At 39.0% G+C, this 24446-nt stretch overlaps 1 protein-coding gene across 1 annotated transcript in view; it reads right to left on the bottom strand.

Annotated features, from left to right (window-relative positions):
- LOC107836648 (cadherin-18-like) overlaps window positions 1–22860 on the bottom strand; it is a 61377-nt gene extending 38517 nt beyond the window's left edge. Inside the window, exon 1 of the mRNA XM_016673217.1 lies at window positions 22544–22860. The gene's annotated coding sequence lies outside the window, so the exon portion shown is untranslated. The remainder of the gene's footprint in view (window positions 1–22543) is intronic.
- Between the last annotated feature and the right edge of the window lie 1586 nt (window positions 22861–24446).

Raw genomic sequence — 24446 nt, 5'->3', positions numbered from 1 at the left:
AGTGCTAAAATATAAACCGCTCCAGTTTTCCCATTCCTCTCCACCTGGAATTAAATGCAGCAAAATGGCAGATCTTGCGATTCTCTGACAAACGGCACCGTCGTCTTTTACCATAACTGTGGAAATATGTTTGATTGATCGGAAACGGCTCTATAAATAGGCGCTTCCTGCCGGCAGACTTGTGGATGCGTTGACCTAGCTCTGTAGGTGAAAGAAAGCAGATTAGTGTGATCAGCTTCACAAGCGGGACAATCCTCTAACTGTGCAACACACCCTGGAGGCTCCGCAAAATTGAAAGAGACACATAGTTTGGAGAGCAGTGCCAGCAGTTTAGAGGTTCAGCCAACCAGAGTACAATACTTCCACAATGTCATCTCACTGAAATAAGACGAGAGATCCAAGCAGGTAAGTTATTCTAATAAACCAGGTGAGCAGTTAAAGCTCCTGGTCTGGTAGATGCACCGTCTTGAAGAAACAAAACTTCAGGAATTTTGAAGCCAACTCAAATACAGTGGAAGGGAAATTATTTGATTTTCAGCAAGATTTTTAAAGTTTAAAAAGTTTTAAATAAAAATATGTAACATTTTTTTTTATCTCTTCATTAAAAATTTAATATAGAAAATCAGGTGCAACCAAATGCCATCAAATATACTAACTAGCTAAAGATTGTTGTATCGATAAAGAAATTGGGACGATTTGCTGATTTTTTTTCATTTGACCACAAAAGCCTTTTTTATGCAATATTACAAAGACATTAAACAATCCAATTCATTTCCTTTTCCAAATAACATAAAATAACATTTTGTGCGCAGTTAATCATTGGATAATACAAATACAGAATGGGGCTGATCTGTTGATTATTCTTTATGATTAACCAATTAATAATTGGATAGCAGAAGTTTCCTAGTAGGAGATTTTGTTTCTACAGAATTTGAACCAAGTTAAGATAAAACTGACACTTGAGGAGTTCTGAGTAGAACAGACTTCCATACAAAGTTTTTTTTTTTTTTTTAATGCAAACTCTATATAACTTTGTGCAGTTTTGGCTAAATTACTGCTTTGGGCATGTTGTTCTTTCAGCAAATGAACTTTTTTGACTCCATATAGTCTAGTTAATGGTTAATCAACTACTCAGTTTGCATAACTGATACCTCATGATTAATCAAATCGTTTCAAAATTCTGAGAAAAGTCAAAATTCAGAGAATAAAGTCAGAGTTATTTTTGTCAGTGACTAATCCTCTTCCATATGCCAATGCCAAACACGGTTTTGTTTTTAAAACAAATTCACATTACAAATACCAATTGTTTTACTCAATTTAAAAAGAAATGTTTTTGCGTTACAAAAACATAAGCACGCCATTGTAGAAGCCTCAAAAGCTCCGTTCACACCTGGCATTAAGATGCGCCGCGGGTCATCAGACCAGGCAGCGGACGGCTCTAACTTCACACTTGCCATTAGAATGTGTCTGCATCCGTCTCAAGTGACCACTTGTGATCAGATCTCATTTCCCCACTCTATATGCAAATAAACACACAGCCTGACCGACACGCTGGAATGTAAAGCACCGCCAGCTGTGGGCAACAAACAGGACATTATAATGTCTCGTCCACAGTCCTAAATTACATTCATCGGCGTATTAACGCAGATTAGGGTCTTTAAATGAACACATGTCAAATTACCAGCTGTGGTTTAATTACACGTTAGCAAAAAGTTATTTAGTGGAGGCTGAAAATTAAAACTTCCTTCTCAGAGGCCTGGTTGATGCTGATTTATTTTGTCTTTAGCAGATTGAAAAAGTCATAAAATTCCAGAATGTGTTCGACTTTAAATGTGTTTTTCTGTATTTGACAAGCTTTGAAGTTCTTTTCTGTACTGAAGTACTCAAGGCCAGAAATGCAGATATATAGGGTATAATACAGACATGTTGGATTGACGCCACAGGCATCGCTTCAATAATGACGAATTACATTACAGAAATGTGTCTGTATAGAGAACGCAGCACCTCGTTTGACTCATGGTTAGCATGGCTGGGTCACAGCAGGGGGCTTCAGCGGTGGATTGTCAGAGGGGGGTTTCTGTGCAAGAAGCTTGGAGTCGTGCCTGGGTGGGTTTTCTCCATCTACAGCCCCCCCGCCAATTTGAAGAGGATAACTTTTTTTGTACTTCTAAGTTTTCTGAGGTTTTCCTTTTATTTTCTGAACAACTTTAGTGGTTTCTCTAAGCAAGAACTCCATTTTCAAATAGAAATAGAAGTGTGGTTTATTTTACAGTGGGTTCCAGCAGGGTTGGAAATAGACATACAGGCTGAAATGTAATATATACACATTTATATATTTACACCTCCCTTTATATTTAATGAAATGTTTCTAATTGTGTTGCAACTCATCCTCACACTTTGTGTAGCCATCACCAATCTTCTGTTATAACCCTGGCTGCATATCCAACTTTCCATCCTGGCAGAATTGATAGAATTCATTTAAATCGTCTGGTTTTCTGTGAGAGGCCAGGCTTTTCAACCGAGAAACACCCACCCACTCAAAAATCGACAGAGTTATGCTCAAAAGAAATTTGCAGTTGCCTACATGGACAAGTTGAATCCCCTCAGTGAAAAAGTTTCGTCTTCAGACAAAGATTGAGCTACTGGATGCAAAATGGTTCCTTCACTTTTGAAGAAACCAATAAAAGGTTTTGTGAATGCAGGAACAGAAAAAGTTGTCAAAAATGGCGGCGTCAGCTGGATTACCTCCACATTATTCACCCGAGTAGAACAGCTAATTGTTTCACTTTTGGGTTATTCTGTTTAAACTAATAAATCACATTTGAGTTTGTGGTTTTAATGTGTAAAAATGTGGAAAAAAGTATGAAGACACCAAAGTTCTAGTCTCTGAATATCACCATAACACAATCCTGCTCCATAATGTCTTATTATACCTAAAATTGGACCACAATCGAATAGATGTGAGGAGCATTCAGCAGAAACTGCACTTATTAAACACTATTGTGAAACCAATAACTTAAAATTAGTTTTGTCAGATGAAACTTCCGATCAAAACAAAGAATTTCAGTCTGATATACTGGAAGTGCTTCATTTCCCACATCTCCGTGACTTCATCGAGCTTTTCCAAATACCTAACATCGCTTCCATAGTTCCCCAATTTGATGTAAAAGTACTTAAAGATTTCTCCCATCAGGGTAACTTAAGCTCACTTTCCAATACCTGCAAGGCTGGAATCTTGATCATATTATAGAGGCACAGGATGGTGGGCACAAAATTACTTGAAGATCATCTAATAATCATGAGCTGGCTCTATGCATATCACGGCCCAAGGCCTGTCTTCTTGTCAGATCTGAGGATCTGAGACCCTCTCCTGCCTAATATTAGGAAGGTGAAGCAGAATTATATTTCAGGGTACAGAAAGTACACTTACATATAAAATAAATTAAAATAAAGTGTGGCTGTTGATAAAAAAAAAAAACTATCATCAAAGGTAGTTGTGTGAACAGTGAAAGAAAACCATTTTAAAAAGTTACGAGACACGATATACAATAAAAAAATCGTTTTTTCTCGTTAACATCAAATAAGACTAAGAATTTCCTTAGTGACAGTTTTCACGTGACGTCATGCATTCAGAAAACGATCCACTCCTTGCCAAAAACAGACGGTTGGTAGCCTAATATCACTTTTATTCAGTTGATTTCACTGTAAGAGAGGTCATGCATGGTTGGCTGAACAAACAGACAATGATGCAAACCAAACTTGTAATTTAAAGTAAACCTTTTGATGAGGAGGAACAGAGATGGATGGCAGCTGTCAATCATAAGGGCTGGCAGACATCAATCTATTCACAGCAAACACTTTTTACAAGGCAGGATGATTAACATTCATATATTTTATAAGTATGATTAGTAAGATGCAATTAATATTGAATTATGAAGAAGGTACCTGTCTAATAATTAGTAATCATGGAGAAAATGCCCCACCAACACGTAGCTTAGCAAACTGGTGAGAATCCAGACTTTTGTAAATACTGCTGACCAAGAGCCCCAACTATGTGTGGTGCTTCCACAGAGCAATTAGCTCGACTTTAACAAGTAGAAGCCATGGCCATGCTGGCAAAAACGATGTGGGTAAACAATCTCAGCAGCTCCATGCAATCCTCCTTTCCCTCACTTCTGGCGTCCATCATGGCACCTTGCATGATGAAGTGACATAGTTGCAAAGGGTCAATAGTTAATTTGTGGGCAGATCTTTGTGAGCGACGTGGCTTACACACCTGACCTAATTACACCGGTTCTGTTTGGAGAAATGACGTCTCTAAGCTGTGACGACGGATATCAAAACACCCGAGTCAGACAGATTATAGAGCAGTTCTACCAAATATTGAGAAACTTTAGGTACATTTTTGACTAAGAACTCTCAGTCTGATTTAATGTCAGACGGTTAGAAAGATGCCTCCCTGTTGTTTTAACAAAGTATGTAAATAACTGCTTCCAGCTGCACATATACAGAAATATAAATGAAAAACGTTTGAATTTCAGTCTTTTTTCAACCCCTGTAGTGAATTACAATATATAAAGCTCTTGTTCCAACACTCAGAATAGCCTTGAAGGTAATTAAACCTCCTGCAGTAATGACTCCCACAGCATCCCCGTCACCCCCTCCCACCATCCTTCCTAAAGTCAACAGTAACTCGTCCTTCCGCTACACTACTCCCCAAATACCATCTGTCCTAATACTCAGTTATGATTACCTCAAACCAAAAACTTCCTCACATGAACCAGCAAAACAAAGCTTGGCATAACTGGAGCCTTTGATGTTTTCATCTCCTTGTGTTCTACATGCCAAGCTAAAAAAAAAAAAAAACTAACAAAAAAAACTTATTTATATCAGGGAATGCGTTTTTGTTACCGTCTCTTTTTCTCCCTTCGTGTTTAATTAGAAAACATGCCTGTACTCCTCAACCCCCACTATATGTTGTTTGGCTGTCTAATGAGAACTGGGTAGAAGATGGAAAATATCCCATCTGTTGTGTGTTTAATGGCTGGATTCTTGAGCTCTCATCATACAGCAGGAGCGCTGGGATGGAGCAGACAGCACCCATCTGCTGGCCACAGCACAAAAAAGAAACAACAAATCACAGTTTTTCAGCTCTCATCACCGTCATCACTCTCCACGCTAAGTGCAGAGGTGCCACAAAACATTTAGATGAGGGTCCATCAGCAGTAGACAGCATTGACATATGCCTGAACGCAAGTCTTCGAGCCAGCGGAGCATTGCAGTTGTCAGTCAGAACGCTGACGATCTAATGAATCAGGCTTTTGTCAGACGAAAACAAAACGCTTCTCACAATTCAATGCGATGGACAGCCTTGGGTAATTATTCAGCAGCAGTCGCCGTCTTCTTGATGTGATTCAAGGATGTAGAAAGAAGCTGAATTTGAATTTGATTTAAAATGAGAATCTTGAACGTCGTTGAAATGATGTTGCAGTTTCCACGTTTCCTTCAGGTTCAGAGCACAACAGAGAACTGAAGCTACTGGGAAATTAAGAGACTACTCCTTTAAACTTCTAAACACAAACCAAACACATACCCTGATAGATTTCATATTCATCTAATTATTTTCCCTTCTACAGTTCGAAACAGTCATGGAGTTCCACCAGGCCCTTTGTTCGGACCAATTCTTTTTACTTCATATTCAGTTGCTATGCAGATGGCACTAAAATATACATAAAACCATTCAAGCAGTTAGACTACTGCTATATGGAAATGTATGAAACAGATGATTTTCCTGCTTCTAAGAGGAAACAAATATCTAATTCTCCTTTGTGTGATGTTTATTGAAAAGTAGGCTTCAAGAAAAATGATAGTTTCATCATTCTGAAAACAAATAGACAAAATCTAAAACCCTAAGATAAAACATCCAAAATCACCTGCAAAGTTAACTGCTGCTTAGCATTACAAAAATGAAACAGCCAAATATTTAAAGAGTACAACAATTGCTTTTCTCTCGACTCTCGGAAAGAATGGCTTCATAAACCAAACAGGAGAATTAAACAATCTTTATTTCTCTGTATTAAACAGGGTGTTGTGCTCGGCAGCATCACTTTCCTCTGAGCAGAATAACGATCCATTGATTTGTAAATAATCCCCAGATATACTAACATGTAAAGTGTCAGTTATTATCCCTGATGCTGACACAATATGCAAACTTCTAAACTCAAAGAAAGTTACAAAACATATATATTCCTACTACATTTATGGCATTTATCTGGTAATACTAACTAACCTAAAACAAGAGACGTTTTCTCTGATTTAACCCCAGAAAGTGAGAAAAAAAGTGTATGTGTCTTTTTATTCAGTGTATGTAAACTTCTGGTTTTAACTGTAAAAATTATACATAGTTTAGCAAGAATTGCAGCCACTTCAGCTGCTCTGTTTTCTAGAGACGGCCTTGCTCTCTGTCTAGGTGTACACTGTTATTGCTGCTATTTTTGTAATACAAATGACCTAAATTGGACTTCACCTAAATGGTCTAAACTGTTTTACTGATGTAATGTGGAACAGAAATAGCAAATGATGGTCGTACAAAAGCAAAAGCACAGTCACATTCGTGTAGGTGTAACAGCAGCGACTCGTTACACGGAGAATTTATCCACTTTGAAAGTCTGAATGAGCAGAGCGTCACTTTACTGACGATCGTTTTTTAAGCTTAAAGAAATGATGCCAGAGCTGATCGCTGTCATTACTCTTTGATTTTTATTTAATATCTGATGTTAAAATGGAAAAAGAGCAAATACTTAAATCGTTGTTGATAGTTAATTTCATTACAATTTTCCAGTAAATTACTTCATACACGCCTGTAACACACTGTGAAAACTCATGAACTCACAAAATGTTCGTTCCTCTCTCCCACACAAACGTATAAAAAAGCTGCAGATGGCGAGGCGCCGGTGGAGGACAGACTGTATCCTTGAAACACTACAGCACATTAATCAAGAAAATGTTGGGGACCACAGACCTGGACTTGTAAAAATGAAAATGTATGCAGTTTTTTTTTTTTTTGGCAAGGAAATATGCCAATTAATTTAGTTTACAAATTGTTTTGTTGCATTCAACAGAGAATCTAAATTTATCATCTGAATGCTGGATGCTTCCTATGAACCTAAATCTGTTGCGTTTTGGAATCATTTTATAGGAAATTAATGGGACATCCTGAGAATTAACTGAGAATTGTGGGCAATTTAAAAAATAGAGGTTGTTTAAATCTATTTCATTTTTATCTAAACATAAAAATAAACACGTTGGTTTGTCAACGGCAGGCAAGCAGCCAGGAGACATTTTCATTTTAAACTTCAACATCATCCAACTTTTGCAGAATACCATCAAAAGAAGTTACTCTACTTTGCATATGGCTACAATAGTTTTGTGGTCTGGTTTTGTGAAATTTTACTCTTCTATCCCATCTACTAACAGCTACCATAAGGAGACAATCAGTGTTATGCACCTCTCTTGCCAGTAAATATAATGTTATAGAATTGAGGTGTTTAATAACAGATCATTTGTGAAATTGGTTCCATCTAGCCTGGTAAAATCCAGCCCCTTGATCTACGCTTTGCTTCGTCCAGAGGCCCGGGTCCTCGGCTACTGAGAAACGATTTGCTGTAGGATGGACTCTGATAAAAGTTTTAAATTTCACCCAATCACTAATATTTATAAGTGAGACCAACATGAACTGAACGGCTCTGTTCACTTCCTCCGCTGCCGATATTAGAATCACCGACAAATTATAATTGTAAAATCGACGTCAACATTCACAGCTTCTCCTGTTCACTGATTGGTCTGGTAGAGATTCTACTGCAGGGAATCCAGTTGAACTGGAGAAAGCTCTGATGGAGCAGTGAACAGTGGTACTGGTAAGACCGTTTCCACTGCACATTTGGTGTTTGAACTATTAAAATAGACAGTTATAAACTTTGTTTCAAGTAGTCAGAAATCTCAGGTGTTCATGCATGGTTGTGGTCAGTAACTCCTCACCGTACACTGTATTATTACACCCCAGATGTCCAGTGTTGATAGACCAACTATTCGGTTTCTGATAACCTTCATTTGTTTACAAAGAACAACCCACATATCATCTTTTGAATTCCTCTCATAATGAAATCAACCTGGAAAGAGCAACATCATCATATTCAAGCAGCAGCAATTAAACACATGAATGGCTGACTGATTAATCACAGTTACACTGTTTGGCAAGTTTTCCATCAATCCACTAATCAGCAAATTACAGATTTCAGAACTGCTTGACTGAATGTCGAGCTCTTGGGATTAATGTCGTCCCTTGCCAAACAGAACAAAAGACAAAGACACAAGGTGGATTCAGGATGGTAATATATTCGTACCACCTCCAGCACTGGGCTTCTCCTCCTGTTTGAGAAGTCTAAATTCAGGTTGAGGCCACTGGGGTTTGGCAGAATTCACACTTTCAACAAATGCTAAAACACACGGAGCAGGTGGGTTTTACAATGAGGAAAACGCATCTGTGCTCTCATCCACGAAGTGGGGCCGCGGCTATTCGCATTTCATACACAGATAAGCTTTCCTTCTCCCTGCCAGGTAGGTTCCCACATGAGTGGATGAAGTGTGAGAGATCTGGGGGTTTCACAGATGCTTGCTGCGTTGCTTTTCAACGGCCCACAGCGACTCGTGTAAGTGTGTGTGGGGGGTTGTTAGGAGCAGCAACAGACAAATATGCCTCATCGTCCAAATAAAGAAGAAGCTGGTGAGACAGACAACAGAGACGAAGCTGCATGTGAAAGGAGAGTTTAGCTGGGGGGTTGTGTTGATAAATTTCTTTCAATCCTTTTAATCCAATTTTGAAAGTGTTTAAAAGCGGAAATTCAAACAGTTGCATTGCTTTCTCCTTCACTCCAGGTTTTATTATTCTGAGTTTTTGAGTATTTTCTTGCATCTTCTTGTACTGTTACTTGGAGTCTGATTGAAGTATATTTTACTTCTATTCATTATCTGTTTCTAGAGTTGCTCATGGTGGCAGCATGTTGGGGTAGCCCTTAGATCTGAATTGTTCTTTTTGTAGACTTTGTCTTTTGTTTGACACTGTTTGAACAATTACTCTCTGCATTCAATGTATCGTTTTACAACTGGGAGCAGCTGATTAGCATCTCAAGAGCTGAACTAGAACACAAAATCCCAGTGGAGTTGAAACAGAGAGAGGAAGAGGTTCAAACCATCTGTTCAATTGGTCATAATGGGCAAGAATCATATCCCCTACTCCAACATTTCTACCCGATTTCTGGCCAGACAGAAATTTAATGAAGAGCACCAAAAACAGACGAAGTGGATTATCAGTGCTTGCCACCAATTGATGTTATCCAATACATGCTATGGCGAAATATTGTCTGTGTCCGTGGACTGAGCTGTTAGCATCCTACTTTCTTCAGTCAGTGCCATTTTGTAGATTTGTTGCAAAACTAATTGCTGTCGGAAATCCTTCCAACAACATCTCCATCCACAATAACACGTTGAAGATAATTGAATGAAATGAGTTACAATAACATTTAATTTTGATTTTAGGACAAATTAAGCACTTTTGAATTGCACTGAACTGAATGTCAATTTCTTCACTTTTTCCTAAGTGACCAAATCTTAACCTGTTTTTAAATCTTTATAACAACCCTTCAAAAAGCCTGCAAAGGGATAGAAAGAAATGGCAAGCAACTAATTTTAACCACAACTGGCAGAGGAGAGAAGTGACTGGTACACACCAAAGTCAAGCTCTTTGTTGAATGAACAATCGACTCATTTGTGCTCTTAACGCGTTTCGTGACCTTCAGCATTCTGGACACTAATCTGCACCAGGCGTAGACATCTACTGCAGCAAGTCACTTGGAATACATTAGACAAAAGTTATTGCATTCCAAATGTCCTTTGCATTTCGATATTGCACATTTCGTCAGCTCAGTGTAAAACAAATGTGCATCTTATATATGTAAGCATAGACATGTGAGGAATATTCCCAAGGTTATCTCTAGATTTCAGACTGCAGTGTTTTTTCCACATTAGGCTATAATGGAATGCTAATGAGTAATATTAATATTAAATAGCAATCACATAATTTTAGTACAATAGCAGAAATTGGTAAGTCTGTGCACAGGTTTTAAGTGTCCAACACTGAATTAAATGACTGGTTAAGATAATAAATATGTGCTGAATATTTAAACATGAATATATAACTACTTTGAAAACACTCACTCACACACTATTTTCTTAATGCACAAAGAGTCTGGAAACCCCAACAACTGGACACATTGAACACAACAAAGTGTGTTATATTTCAAACACTTGTGTGGGAGAGAACAGAAGCATCAATAAAATAATCTGGTTCTGTCTGGAATGTTGTTTTTAATCAAATATGCCCAATATCGCAAATTTGCATCATACCCGATTCAACACTCTTAATAAATGCAAATAGATGCATCTCTAATTAAGTACACTGGCAGCAAAAATAAAATATATTTTTGACTGGATATCAATTTAAGAGAAAAAAAAGTGATTTTTGAAGCATTGGACATGGTAATAAATATTCAGAGGTAATTTAAAAAAAAAAATCTGTTAATTCATTAGTGCTTTACTGCATTGTGGTATCTGTATTTCTGTTCTTTGACTAAATAAATCTAAATTTGTTAGACCATGAGCTCTAATACAGTGAAAAAATCAAGATCTCACACTGACCTATCTACATTATAGATAAGTACTGACGAAACTGTTAACACTGATTTCATCAGTTTGATCATTCATTTAAAAGCTTCAAACTTGGAAATAAGGAAGATTTTCAGTCCGTGCATGACCTTGGGTGAAGAATGAAATGTCAACAGCCTACAGATTTTTCAATAAATTCAAAGTACATCTAAATTATTATTCTGATTGTTAGATTAGATAGTTGTGTTTACATTATTTCTCACATTTTTCATTTAAGTGAAACATTTTCTGACACTAGGGAGAAACGTATTACATAAAACCATTTTAACATTGAAAATGATTTTAGAGTGAGTTTAGAATCTGGCTGCCGGCACGAGGCTGTTGACTTGTTTCCCTCTAATTGCTTTCTGAGATTCATTCTGATACACAGAGAGCAATTTGACACTTTGGAACATGATCTGACAGCCTGGCAGCAGCTACCGAGTACAGTAAAGCCCTTGGGGTGAGGAAGTGGGCAGATGTTGCAAAGTGAATGGTGCAGTCACAATTTTGGAAGCTGTTCCAATGAAATCTGATTATGTACTGCACATCTTTATGGAGCGTGAGCAGCAATAGCAATGCATTAAATTGTATTGTTGTTTTACACTATGGATGAAACAATGTGAATTATTGTGGTGTAAAAAGTTATTAATATGTAAAGCTACAATGACATAACTTACAACTTGAATATTAATTTGAGTAACACCTGACAAACTTCAGTGTATTTTAGTAGGATTTTATGTGACAGAAAAGAGATGAATAAATCAGAAATGAAAATGACGTATTGCTTTAAAAAAAATATTGAAACAAAAACCTGATCAGTGTTCAATATATTTGTATTCAGGTAAATAAGTGTACAATAGAACGGTGCTTTGCTGCCATTTACAGCTCCAGATGTCGTGGGGTTTGTTTCTACCAGCCTTGCACAACTTTCACTTTTGATGCACTTCAATTCTGAACTGTGATTGTTTGGATTGGCATCAAGGTTGTGGAAATTTGCACTGCTGTATTGAGACATTACTTTAGTGTAACGTAAGTTAACCATATTGTTTTATATATATAAGCTCTACAACTGCCTCAAAATGGCTGGAGAATTATTAGCTGACTTAATCAGCTAATATTTGCTTGTTTTTTTTTAAATATTACTGTGTCATACACCAATAACAGTGATAGGAGAAGGCGGGTTTACAGTTGATGAATTGAAATGGGAGGGAGGACATGTTTCACTCCAGATTTGGAAGGTGCTCTTGCAGAGTAGGTTCTCCTGTGTTGGCATATTGTTTAGGTAAAGTGGTTAAACTTCTGCCATGTGTTTGCTATGAGCACTGCATGACCTGTAAATGTACTTTCTCTGCAATTACACCTGCCAGACTTTGGGGATCTGTCGCTACTAGCTTTTCACATGTAGTTCCTTCTTTGTAAAATGGGTGTGAAGAAAATGATTCCATCAGCATGACCTTTTGAATTAAGGATTGTGTTTTCAGAATGAAGTGTTAGCTTTCCTGCACACCTAGCATGTTAGAAATTATGCAAAACTGGAGTATATTTCCGAATTGGGTTACTTCAAAAGCAGCATGAGTGTAGATATTATTTTCAAGAAATATTTTTAAAAACCAGTTTATTCCAGTTCAACAGGATGTGTTACTTTTTAATGGCCGATCACATAAAATAACAAGTTTGTGTTAAAACTGCTGTCAAAACTTGATATTTATTTTTCTTACTGTCTATGACGCATACATCTACATAATCCTTCTAGCTAGTGAGTTGGAAATGGATCTAAATTCCAGTGCATTCTGGAAAACAACAGCTTCAGCACTGAATATATTCTTTGCTGCAAGTATTCAAGTTGCATTGAAATTCCGATGGCCGTCTTAACTGGAGCGGACAGCCCCCCACGGCTCGCCTCTCATCCACCACAAATCTGCAAATCACTATGGATGCCATGTCCATCACCTCCTCACCTCCTCCTCTTTCTTATGAGGCACTGGCATGGTCCAATTAACATCCCAGCGATGCATCGTGAAGGGTGAGCCGGCCTGGCAGGCGTGCAGCACACTAATGTTTTATCAGTGCCACGCATTTGGCTTTCTCTTTGCACTGCGACTCTGACAACTACCTGACACGACTCCCCCCCTTCCACCCTGTCAGGACTCTACACAGCTTCTAAAATAGACTCTATACAGTAATATATGCAGGGAATGTAAATTAAAAAGCCACTCTGCTGCTGTTCCACAGTGGAGGATGTGTGAAAACACATGTTTTGCACTGTTTTATTCAATCCTTGTCATTTTATGTTCACTCCAATAATGCCCATCAGCATGCTTCCACTCCATTCTGCTGAGCTCTCCTCCAGCAAACTGCTGAATATCTACCGCCCCATTCTGTGATTTGCTGACTACAAATGTGTAAATGAAATGCCTGAAGCTTAAAATGTAAATCTGGCGGGGGGTAAGTGTGATACGAGACGCACCCAGGTGACTAGAACACAGCTCTTCCATAAAAAAAAGAAAAAAAGGGTGAGGCACCCAGAGTGAGACCAAAAGGCATTACCCATCAACCCGACGCTATAAAGCAGAGAACAAAAATGAAGCACTTTGAGGCAGCCCCCAGGATGCCAGACACAAACGCACAGCGATTACATAATGACAGTTCATCCTTTACAGCTATTTAAAAAAGGCAACGTGTCTGAGCAAACACTCACGAATGGGAGATGAAAATCCAAACCCTCTAATAGAGCATTAACTATTCATGCAGCATATTGGCAATCAAATGGCTCTGTTTTCATATTCTGCAAAGTCATTCTCAGGCCTAAAAAACGGAACAAAAATGCAGAGGGAATAAGCTCATATCCATCAAACCGGAAAATATGTTTTTTTACAATATATAAAGCTATTCAAACTTTTTAAATCTCTAGGTGAAAATAAGTTTTTTTTTATCTTATTTTACTTTGACTCAAATACAGATGAGCAATGCTTTCCTGATGCCACAAGGTCAAAGCCAAACCCAACACGACACCTCAAGTTGGTGCTGAAGCATCTTCTGGCATAAGTGCTTCTAAAACTAAGAACCTCTCGGATTTAAAAGAACTACACTGGCAGGAAGTCAAGCTTTCATTTTTCTTGTAGTTTAAAATGCACAGTCCTGTGAATAAACTATTTTCCTGTGATGAAGAAATTGGCATTTCTGGTGAGGATCGCCACATTTATTCCACTTGAAATATTTAAAACAGCATCTATTGATGTTTTTTTTTTTTAAAGACCATCTATTACCAAGAATATACATCTTGGGAAGCTGAACTACCCAAACACAACACTACTTAACAGACTATCGGGAGCGGTTTGCCGTCCAGCAGTCATCTTCCACCTCATCTGGGTTTTGGTCATGAGCGCATTTATTTTTTCTGCTTTTGTTTTTGTGCCAAACCAGTTCCCACTGTGTGCAGTTCTGGATCAGACTTCAGTGAAATTATTGAATATTCGATCACACTTATTTTCTGTTGATATTGATCTTTTGAAATGTACATTGCTACTGATTTTATGCTCGGCTCTACCTATTGTCACATTCACCCATTTCACTCATTAATACACAATCTCACACATTCATCCACCAATCAGATGATCAGCAGGCAGCCTGTGGTGAAGTGTCTTGCCAAAGGGTAAGAAGGAATCAAACAAACAACTATTTTATGGCAAGAAACCCACTGAGGCACAGTTACCACAACATATACAAGTAGATTCTTTCCACCATGGCAACATGAATACCTAAGATAAGAAAATGGAGCAAAATCAATAACCCGATACAGACAGACTTGTAATGATCACCTGCATTTGACAGTACTACAATATGATTTGAAATGGTCTACCTGTAACTGGTTATGATCAAACACTATACTACTGGAACACAATAGCAAACTTCATTTCATGATACTCGACTGCTTGAATCGCATTTTGAGTTCTCAAGTCTAAAATGTTTAACATTTACCAATGAAAAAATCCCTGGAAGGTGATCTAGTCCAGTGTTTTTCAATTACTGTGCCGCGGCGCACTAATGTACCGTGAGTGATCGACAGGTGTGCCGTGGAAATTATCCAATTTCACCTACTATATTTTCCGGACTATAAGCTGCTACTATTTTCCTACACTTTGAATATGCGGCTTTTCTGTGGATTTTTCTTCAACCACCAGGGGGCTCTTTAGCAGGAAGTGAATCATTGGAAGTCAAAATTGGAAATCAAGGAAGAATGCGCTAATTTTCATTTGGAACAAGCACATGCTAGCAGCAGGCACGACGGAGAAATGTTTTCAAACTCATATGATGCAGCTTCTAAGTTGAGGAGTATCGATCTGGCAGCACAGGAGGGAAATAAAGCCGCTGCACGTAAACTCAGTGTGAACAAAACCGGATTTGGAGACGGAGAACTGCGTCCTTAATGTATCCAGCACTTATTAGGACAAGAAAGTTATTAGGATAAGAAATGTAAAATATGATAAAAATACATTTTTGGGTTTATTTGATTCTTATTCAAGACACTTTGATAAGAATGACTATATATGTAATAGAGGCGGCGACAGAGTATCTTTGTTTACATTTTTGGTTGGTGGTGTGCCTCGTGATTTTTTTCACTTAAAACAATGTACCTTGGCTCAAAAAAGGTTGAAAACACTGATATAGTGAATTATTGAGCATCAAGAAACCTCTAAAGCTGTTGTTTTTTGGTTTCCTTGAAGTCCGTGCAGGAGAGGGTTTTCATTTATCGCGAGCTCTTGAGATGAAAAGCATAAACACCATAATGCAGCAGCCCACTGTAGATGCATGCCCACAATCAAACTTCCTTTTACAGTGCTGAGAGCTCTTAAAGGAAATGCTTTGTTGGTCATTCGTCACTGCCAGAGAGTAGGAGATGAATCATTCTAATGTTACTTTCACCCATACTGAAGAAACCAATAGTGCAATAATGTCAGAGTGATGCATACTGCTCTGTGTCCTACTGTAAAACTCCAACATCGAGATGAGAATATGACAAAAACATTGATTTCCAGCTAAAAGTCAACACTTTCTCAATAATGACTTCCTGATATCATTGGTGAGGCTCATCAGATTGTATTGTGCCGTCAAACTTCGTATGCAAGTGGAACCGGTCTCCTGTTGGGTTTTTGTTGTGGTAAAGTTTCAAGTTGGTGGAAACGCAGATTCTGTGAGTTTTGAGCAAACCTAGTGTGGATTTACAGAATAAAACTCTTGTTTTATAGAGTTTTGTGCTTTTTTTCATTGTGCACAAAGAGAGTGCATGAGTGCAAACATTTAAATGAATAATGCCATCACCAACAATGGAACCCATAATCGCAAAGATCCTGATACTCTGGTGTTTATGAACAGGAATCTTCAAATAATGTCCAACAGCAGCTGATATCATTACTAACATAACTAAAGAAACTTTATGAAGTAAATACAGAGACAAGTCATGTGACAAACCTGCCATTCAAACAGCTGACAACCAAAAATATATATAAAAAATTGGACTTTAAAACAGCAGCTGTACTATCAAGAAATATCAGTGAATATGTAGATATTCACTGACAAACTATTAATGGCAGTAGATTTTTTTTTAGAAGCTCTTGTAATTAGAAAAGCAGGGCTGAGCACATCGTTTATCATTTGTCTTGATAAATGTCTTGTCACGATAAGAGTTTTAGTTTTTTCACACCTCTTTATGCACACGTATGATAATATTTTTCAAGACTAGTATTTGTGTTTGTGGGGCTGTGCTATGCAGTCACACCTAAAAAAGAAGAAATACACAGTTCTTATTGTCACATTTATAAGCTGTTTGTTAAACTACAAAGTAGGGGGCATCTTGCATATTTAACTAGAATTTACATTTCTGATAATCAATCTTTCTCTGCATCTAATGGAGTCAGACCAGGTGGAGTTTTGTCTCCCGTTTTCTTTTATGATTTATCTGTTGAATGACATGATTGTAAGTCTGGGCGTACGACGTTTACGCTTCTTGTAAATGATCCAATACATGCAGTTGTGGTGAGTAAAGTGAAATATACTGCTCAAAAAAATAAAGGGAACATCTCACTTTAATTTTGTGTGTGGCTCCAAATCCAGGCCTCCATTGGTTAATAAATTTGATTTCCATTGATGATTTTTGTGTGATTTTGTTGTCGGCACATTCAACTTTGTACAGAACAAAGTATTCAATGAGAATATTTCATTCATTCAGATCTAGGATGTGTTATTTGAGTGTTCCCTTTATTTTCTTGAGCAGTGTATTTAAGCCATATTCTAGGAAGTGATCTCTGTGATGTCGATACAAAGAGACAGCTCTGCCAGCTCTATATGCAAGCTAATATGTTGGCAGCGCTGATGTTGAAGTGCTCGCTTTTCGAGCCTATTGTAATTCTCCTTATACGGCTCACTTGTGGTGCAACTGTACTAAAGCTGTAATGAAGAAACTGCGAGTGGCTTTTCAGGAAGCATTGGGAATCCTCCTCAGGCTCCCAGGACGGACATCACCAAGTCAAATGACAGTCATTGAAGAACTAGATGAGTAAATTTGAATGAGTCAAATAACCTAGTAGTTAGCGCTCCGTCACCTCTAACAAATGGCAACACAAGATATCCTGGGAGACGTTCTGTGATGGTTGGCTGTTCTCTTTTGTTGGTTTTATTATGGTATGGACTCATTTTGTTTAGATTAAAGGTTTATATATTGACAGTAGTTACTAGACAGCAAATTAAAACATCAGAGCCAAATCTGAACAAGGAGTGTGTAAAATGAAAAAGCAGCACTGACCAGTAATTTTTACCCACATCAATAGGAATATCAAAACAAAACCCATTCAGGGATAATCTAATTTTCACTAGGTGGTGCTCTGTTTTCCCCGCTGCGAGCTGTTCTCGCTCCTCGCTGCCTGTTTCCTCTTTAACTAATTTCAAATGAACAGCTGTGTCTGCTGCCAGGAATCTGAAACGCAGTGTTTAATGCACGTTTGATGCTCGATGTGAGCACTCATGTTTGTTTGAGCTCAGCACACGTCCCTGTTGGGGTAAGCATGTCTATGAAATGTAACACCAAAAATTCTATGCATCATTTATATCTGCAAGCCACACCACCATGTGACACGGGTGCATTCGGAGCAGGGGGATTACTTTCCTTTATCACCTTCTGGATTTAAAGAAAAGATGGCATCACTGACAAGGCTCATCAACACTTGCCTTTTCAAAGCCACAGCTCCCACAGGAATCAAAGCCCTGAGTGGCAGGACGAGCCAGTCACTTACCAGGTTTTGTTTGCCATGATGGGAAGAGAATGTAGGGGGGGAGGAGGAGGCGTGATTCATCTTTTAAAAAGCCTTGCGGCTGTGCTGTTATAGTAATCCACTATTCTCCCTCCTGTCTAGTCTGCGAGTGATGTGGCTGGAACTGTACTGGGCTCACTGTAGCCACCTGGAGTGAGCCAATTCTAACATGGACCATGAATCCTGGGGGCAGCCTGTTTGTTTGAGGTTGTTTGTACTCAGTGTAAAGAAAGCATGCTCAGAGTTTGCAGTTATAGCTTTCTTTTTAAGAATATCTGACCTCCTATCCAAAAGTAGAAGAAGCTGACTTTAAATGTCAAAATGTTATGTTTTTACACCGAATGTAGCATTTTAAAACTATATGTGACATGAATTAACTGTTCAAAGCAGAAACCAGAATAATAAGACCTGACCTTCATCTTTAATTGCCTCTTAAAATGTGAAAATTCAGTGTCATCTCTGATATATTGTCAGTCTATTCTATAAATACTGCTAAGACAAAAAGGTGAAATGTCTGGGAGAAAACTCTTCATTTAACAGCTTCATTTGCAGCAACAAGTTAGGGTAACGCAGCTATACTCTATAGGTCAGGAGAAGTACCACACTTCCTAACACATAATTTAAAGGAGTTTTAAACTGCTGTATCAGTATGATGATGGTTTGAATAAGCTTGCTTATTCTTGCTACTTCCTGTCGTCTTCTTCGTCTTTTCCAGCAGTAGTAATGTTTGGATGTTGATGACGACACAAGATGCAAAAGAAAAGTTTCCATTGCTTTTTGTGAAATAAAAAAACACCTCATCCTAGTGCAAAAACATTTTATTGAAAAATGTGAGTTTTCTGAAATTGGCATGTTTCCATTAGGTGAATTTATTTTCATAATTCCAATGTGTACATTTATATGGTGAATGAAAAGGCAGCTGCTTCCGGGATGCCTAAAGCCTGACTTTAGTGTTCCTGTTGAAAAAATGTCCAATGACTAACGTTTTCTATTTTTATTTGGGATAAATACAAGTGGAAGTTCCTTTTATTAGACTCTCATGTACAGATGACTGACTGCTCGAAGCAGCACTGCATTTAAAACGGGGCTTAAAAGTGTAAGCGCAATAAATGGAAGGTTTTTGTAAAAACAAGTGGTACACCTGTGGAAATCTGCTCCATACCTTCACCGTATATGAAGGAAGCTTCCTTAATCAACAGCACAGCACCAGTAAGTCAAATGTGTGATGTAAATTGCACTTTTTGATGTGTTAAGTGATTATTAGCAAATACTGCAAATTGCTGCCATGCTGCGCAACATGCCCCATTAAAATGTATGCTGTGTTTTGAGTGTGACTGATGCATACACAAGCATTCACACTTCGGTTGACAACACATCAGGGGTACTTGCCACTGGTGTCAAAGGAGGATTACAGTGATTTAAACAGTTTATTTTTATTGGGGTTATCACAATACCTGCATCACATGCCAGCTTGACTTGTAGCATTCAGGTGTGTGTTTAGAGGAAACGATGCATCGACTGAACCACTGGGCTCCAATGATGGCCCAATTAACCCTGAGACTCTTTCATCCACAAGGCCAGACAAACATGCACTATTATATGTACAAGCCGTGTCAGAGGGACCAGTTTTTCATTTCAGAACATCTGCAGTTCATCTCGGATTACTACTGGGCAGCTGATGGCCGGTGCACGCCGAGGGGTCCTCCATCATTTTTATAGGTGGTCACTGACGCTCAGAGCAACTGGTAATCTCAGCTTCCAAATGGTAAATGATTGTTCTGTCTGCTTATTACCACGGTGGTTTTTGCGGGTGTGATTCAGCAAACATTTTTTATCACAGCACTGAAACACCATCAATGTAATTAAAATGTTTTTTTTTTAGTCTAACTATTCCTGATCAAATAAATGTTCCTATTCAGGAAATCAAACCTTAATAAACACTAAATAGAGATATCTTATAATTTATAGTGATATGAAAACTGTAACCACTGCTTTAAAGTGATACCTGGTATTGAGTCGTTTACATCACTGCTTGGCACCCAGAACCAATGAAATGACAAAATAAACTCCAAAGATGATATGAGCACAACTTCCTTTTCACAAAATGTAGACAAACACTGAGTAGCATCAGACTTTAGCAGTAGGGTTTGCAAGAGTTCCCTCGTTTTTGGCAAAAGACCACAAGCCATTTCTCCCGCTAGCGTCAGACTACCACATTTGTTTGGGTTGCAGTTACCCATAATGCCCTGTGCTGTAGTCTGCTTCCTGCTTTTGGAGCGCTCTCCGGCCTGCTTGCACCACATATGCATTCAAATCGTCCCAGACTTCACTTCAACTGAACCGAGACCGAGGCTTTTAGGAAGACTAGAGTTCACTTTTCTGTAACGCGTTTAAACAAATGACTTGGAGTTCAACTAAAAGAGACTAAACAGGACTGGTGTGATTGCACCATTGATAGATGAAATAATTTGAAATTTCATTGCTCATTTTGATATTAAAAGACGTTTTATGAACTAGATGACAGTCTGTAAGGGAGGCAAATGCTTCTTTTTCTTTTCTTTCAGGTGTGAACGCATAATTGTGCCTAGTGGTGGAGATAAACACCTGAAACCCTGAAAGGATTAAGAAGGTAGAACAGATGGATGGTAAGTCAGATATTTTTCTGGCCATTGCCACTAAAAATATCAACGTAATGGTGTTCATCTAATCCCATCCAAAGTCTCAAAACACTGATATTTTTGTACATCTGGTGTGATTTATTCTGCGTATGTTAATATTCCAGAACGCTGCACTTGCCAGATTAAACCGGGCATCTGACCAGAGCATTTCAAACTCCAGCACTGGCTGTTTGAGCTTCTTCAGAATTAAGTGAGTTTCCTCATTTCCCTTCAACACCATCCATGAAAGTGTTGATGGCGATAGCGTCTCTGAAAGAGACCACACACTGGTTTTCACTTCAAGCTAGCTGGAACTGTTAACTCATGTGCTACTGGAAGATCTATGGTCGAGTTTTGGGGAACATTATGAAAGAAATGTATAAATAAGGTAAGAAATGATATGTCTGACATGTCAGTGAGGTGTGCAATGTGAGGCCTTTTTCTTTCAGACAAAACTTCTTGTTTTATAGTATGTCTGATAAATAAAACTACGAGAATCATCCTAAAAGTAGGATGATACCACCTTTAAAAAGTTGCATCACCCTTGAAATAAAAAAAAACCTAACTTTGGACACAGTAATCAAGTAGACTGAGATTCCCAAGGTGACCAAGGTGGTTGCAGCAACATAATGTGGGAATATTTTTTTAAACAACGACAGGGAGACTTGTCATGTGCAAAGCTGGAGTAAAATAGTTCAAACCAGGTATCCCTCCAATTTGACTGAGCTGAAGCTATTTTAAAGATATTTGAGCAAAATCTCTTCAGGTATGAAAAGCCTTCCAGACTATTGCCTCTGAATAGATGAATATAAATGTGCAGCACACATTTTTAAAATTAAATATCATTTTGCTTCCATATGTTTTAGCAAATCACTTAAAATCCTACAGAAATACATTGAGTATGTGGTTTTAATGCGGCAACATTTGCTTTGCATTGTAAATAGATGCTACCTTTATTGGTAATTAAGTTGTTAATTTGTTGTTGAGATCTACTCTACACTAAATATGACAATAACTGCAATACCCAGAAAGTAAGAGCTCCAAAATCCCCAGGGCCCCAATTAAGAGAAGGGAAAAGCCAACTCCACTTCTTCTGCTTTCTAGTGATAGAAGTAACACCGACTTCCATTTGTTGGATTTAGACAGCAGCAGGCAGATAACGTTTCCTTTACCCACTGCAGCCCGACCACGATGAGAGTTGAGCACCTTTAAAGGATGCCATGCAAACTGGCAGCCATACGGCTCTCCCTGCGCACAGCCGAACCCCGTCAACGCAACATGAACGTCGCATCTTTCCACGCACATCTGCACAGAAATCCAAACACAACACAGATTTCTTTCTTTTTTGCCTCCCCCCCTCTAGAGGGAAGTGGACGGAGACTGTAGTCGGATACACTTCAAACAGAGGCTGCAGTCCCTGAGAGTGGACTCCTGTTTCCTGCAGTGCGCGTAAATCCCAGTCTGGCCACACATTAAAGATGGTGTTGATGGAGGGGATCGGGCACCCCCTTAGACTCTTACTGTTATTCAGCCTGTCAATCATTCATAAGTCCACTGAGGCGTTGTGTGCACTCATTACAGGAGGGGAAAAAACGACTGGTGCGCGCAGTCCGCGCCGTTCTGTACGCTGGCACAGTCAAAACTCGCCTCGCCAAACGCACTTCATTTCATTTAGCCCGACTCCAATCTAATTGACCGGCTGAAGCCAATTTGCGGGGACGCACACGCCCATCTAAAGCCGCGCGCACAGGCGCAAATGTCAACTTCCAATCGCTCCCATGCACAGACACTACAAAAAAAAAAACTTGTTCATCTCCTTACCTGTCCGCGCGCACCCTCCTCAACACACGCGACAGCTTCCGAACGCAGAAAAGCGAAGCACGAGTTAAAGAGTTTGTTCCGTATTTATCCGCCCTCCTCCGGTTTCCCGCCTCGGTCAGCCCGCTGCCATCCTCACCGGGGCAAAGCTTCTGTGCGCGGCTTGCAGAGAGCCCACTCTCTGCTCTCCTCTTCTCTCCTATCCGCGTGTGTGCGCGCGAACGGCTGCGCGAGCGCATGCACCGGCTGTGCGCACGTTCTCCAATAGAGCGCGGATACTGCGGCGGCTCAGGCCGACAGACGGCGCCCCATTGGTCGCTTTGCAGCTCAATCCGCAACTGCAACACACGGATCCTCTTCCTCTCCTACCTCCCTTTCTCCATTATCTCCCCCTCATCCTCAGCTCCTGTCTTTCTCTGTTAACACGTGATTATATAAGATAGTGATCAGGAAGTGATACCTTAGCTTCCCCCCTCCTGTCCCTCCATTCCTATTTTCTCACACCTTAAGCACACACAGCCCACCTTCCAAGGGTGTCCCAACTGAATGCAGAGCATCACAAGCCTGAATGGAGAGATGGACGTGCCTTGAAGGAGGAAAAATAGAAGAATTTACTTTTTAATGGTTTAACGTTTCTTAGATTTACATACATTTAATTAAAATAAACGCAACTTGTTTTCTTTCTTTGAGGTTAAATCAGATCAAACTTCTCTTGATTAAAGTCAGATAATAGAAACAATTACAATAATTGTTTCTATTATCTAAAAGCCACAATAATGAGGGAAATAATGACAGAATTTTTTATTAACAACCTCGATGACAGAAGGTTACTTACAGAATGATTATTATCTCTAAACAGTGAGGGGAAGCCCAGACCAGGTTGACTAGCACTTCTGAGTTAATTGGAGGCTCACCTGTGGATGTATTTTAACACCTGGAACAAACTGCTTTCTGGTTTGACACGATGAGAAAGTCACAAGAAATCAGCCAAGATATCAAGAAGAGTGTGTGGAGAAAAATGGTGATGCTGGTAACTCAGGAAATGTCAACCCAACTGTGAAGTGTGGGGGTGGCAGCATCATGTTGTGGGGCTGCGGTGCACTTCATAACATAAATGGAATCATGAGGAAAAAACAAAAAGTAGAAATATTGAAGCAACATCTAAAGACATCAACCAGGAAGTCAATGCTTGGGCATAGATTGGTCTTCCAAATGAACAATATCCCCAAACATACAGCCAAAATGGTTACAAAGTGGCTTAAGGACAACAAAGTCAATGTTTAAGTGTTAAGAGTAGATCTGGAAATGCTTGCGACTCAGACAGCATACAAACCTGTCAGGAGGAATGGACCAGAAGTCCAACAACTATGGAAGGAAGGTTTGTGGAAGGAAATCCAGAGTGTTTGACCCAAGTCATCCAGTAGCAGGAAACGTATGTAGGACTCTGGTTTTGAAGACAATAATCAATAAATCTGAGCTATTCTCTCATCATTGTGGCATTTGGCACGTTGAAAAATGTGTTAATTTGAACTGACATGAAACAGAAATGCTTTCATTTAATGTAAAAAGAAATTAGGGGACATAGTTATACATCTTCTACTACATTCCCGGTTACTCAAAGTAATAAAGTATTTTTACTCAAACATGGAGAGTTGTCCCAATTTGCTGAGGAATAAAGAGGAAAGTCCACTTCATCTTTCTAAGTGAAAGGATGTTTGTGCTCCAGTTACTTTAAGTCCAAATTGGACATAATGACCGTTTCTGGGGATCAAAATAATGAGGGAAGACAGCCACTGTTTGGACCGGGGGGTGGCCAGTATCCTTCCACTGCTTCCACCTGAGAGCTTGTGGCCGTGGAAGCTGGCAGCTGCGTTTGTGATGTTTAATGATCAGTGTTCTATTTCAG

Source organism: Poecilia formosa, unplaced genomic scaffold (assembly GCF_000485575.1).
Source record: "Poecilia formosa unplaced genomic scaffold, Poecilia_formosa-5.1.2 Scaffold72, whole genome shotgun sequence".
In the NCBI taxonomy this organism is placed as follows: domain Eukaryota; kingdom Metazoa; phylum Chordata; class Actinopteri; order Cyprinodontiformes; family Poeciliidae; genus Poecilia; species Poecilia formosa.
The sequence above is the reverse complement of the archived record's forward strand: the minus strand, read 5'-3'. Positions and strand labels throughout refer to the sequence as shown.